This window comes from Solanum lycopersicum, chromosome 2 (genome assembly GCF_036512215.1).
Source record: "Solanum lycopersicum chromosome 2, SLM_r2.1".
Taxonomy (NCBI): domain Eukaryota; kingdom Viridiplantae; phylum Streptophyta; class Magnoliopsida; order Solanales; family Solanaceae; genus Solanum; species Solanum lycopersicum.
In genome coordinates, this window is record NC_090801.1 from 15,610,718 (window position 1) to 15,613,217 (window position 2,500).

Consider the following 2,500-nt stretch of genomic DNA (forward strand, 5'->3'; position numbering starts at 1 on the left):
GTTCCCTCGGCGGCGCACGTTCGCCCCGCAGACGTCGCTGGCATGTTTTTGTAAGCGCCCAACGGCGTAGCACGGACGAGCCATGCATGCCATCAAGCTCCCACGCAGCACGCCTACTAAGCCCACAGGACGCCCATGGCATCCGCCTTGTAACGCCTCGGTCGCCCCGCAGACGTCGTCGACATGTTTTTGCAAGCGCCCAACGGCGTAGCACGGACGAGCCATGCATGCCATCAAGCGCCCACGCAGCACGCCTACTAAGCCCACAGGACGCCCTTGACGTCCGCCTGCTTTCGCCTCAGTTGCCCCGCAGACGTCGCTGGCATGTTTTTGTTGACGCCCAACGGCGTAGCACGGACGAGCCATGCATGCCGTCAAGCGCCCACGCAGCACACCTACTAAGCCCACAGGACGCCCATGACGTCCGCCTGCCACCGCCTCAAACGCCCCACAGACGTCGCAGGCGTGTTTTTGTAAACGCCCAACGGCGTAGCACGGACGAGCCATGCATGCCGTCAAGCGCCCACGCAGCACGCCTACTAAGCCCACAGGACGCCCTCGACGTCCGCCTGCCTTCGCTTCAGTTGCCCCGCAAACGTCGCTAGCATGTTTTTGTAGACGCCCAACGACGTAGCACGGACGAGCCATGCATGCCATCAAGCGCCCACGCAGCACGCCTACTAAGCCCACAGGACGCCCTCGGCGTCCGCCTGCCGTTGCCCACTCGACCCGTCGACGTCGCCAACGTGTTTTTGTAAACGCCCAACGGCGTAGCACGGACAAGCCATGCATGCCATCAAGCGCCCACGCAGCACGCCTGCTAAGCCCACGGGACGCCTATGCCGTCTGCCTGCCTGCGCCTCAGTCTGCCTCCAACACCTCTACCCCCCTTATATATGCTTAAAAAAGTTTTGCCCATGTGACAGGAGTAGACATGGATTTTCCAGAGAATCATAATGAAAATGTACAACCCAAATATGCGCGGTCTAAGGTACAAACACACATCAGCCTTCATAATTGACTTTAATATGTATAAAAAAATATTTTTCAACAATTTTTTTTAATTTTTATTTTTTTCGAAAATTCCGAAAAATTAGTAATAAATTAATAAAAAATAGGGAAAATATCGAAAAAATATGAAATCAACTCCGAAAATTCACAAATAAATATGTGAACCTTAAAATATAAAATTTAATAAATTTTAATTTTTAAAAAGAGACGTAAAAATTAAAAAGCGTAAAAATAAATTATAAAATAATGATTAAAAGTCGGAAAAATATGGAAATGCTCGAAAACACTTCTCAACATGTCAAATTAATGATAAGATGCATATTTGCACAAACAAAAGATGTTTCAATATCGTACGAACCGTAAAAGTAACGAAAATGATGCGAAAGAGCCACGTTAGGCGGAAACGTTTGAGAATAGATAATGGAAAGTAGATGAATATGTTTGTTATGCATGGAGGTTGTTTCAAAATCCTTTGATTTATGTACGCCATGAACATCCGCATGTTTTGTTTGGAACTCGATGAATGTTGCGCAAGCCACGACCGATGCGGGCAGGCCACGGCCGACCGTTGTGTGCAGGCACGTCCGACGACGGCCGACCGTTTGTGCTGTCCAAGGGCTATGATGGCATGCCACGCCCGACGACGGCCGACCGTCTATGCTGTCAAAGGGCGAAGATGGCATGCCACGCCCGACGTCGTTCGACCGTGTGTGCTGCAAAAAGGCGAAGATGGCATGCCACGCCCGACGCCGTTCGACCGTGTGTGCTGCCCAAAGGCGATGATGGCATGCATGCCACGCCCGACGTCGTTCGACCGTGTGTGCTGCCCAAAGGCGATGATGGCATGCCACGCCCGACGTCGCTCGACCGTGTGTGCTGCCCAAAGGCGATGATGGCATGCCACGCCCGACGTCGTTCGACCGTGTGTGCTGCCCAAAGGCGATGATGGCATGCCACGCCCGACGTCGTTCGACCGCGTGTGCTGCCCAAAGGCGATGATGGCATGCCACGCCCGACGTCGCTCGACCGTGTGTGCTGCAAAAAGGCGAAGATGGCATGCCACGCCCGACGTCGTTCGACCGTGTGTGCTGCCCAAAGGCGATGATGGCATGCCACGCCCGACGTCGCTCGACCGTGTGTGCTGCCCAAAGGCGATGATGGCATGCCACGCCCGACGTCGCTCGACCGTGTGTGCTGCAAAAAGGCGAAGATGGCATGCCACGCCCGACGTCGTTCGACCGTGTGTGCTGCCCAAAGGCGATGATGGCATGCCACGCCCGACGTCGCTCGACCGTGTGTGCTGCCCAAAGGCGATGATGGCATGCCACGCCCGACGTCGCTCGACCGTGTGTGCTGCCCAAAGGCGATGATGGCATGCCACGCCCGACGTCGTTCGACCGTGTGTGCTGCCCAAAGGCGATGATGGCATGCCACGCCCGACGTCGCTCGACCGTGTGTGCTGCGCAAAGGCGTATTTTGCAGTCCACGC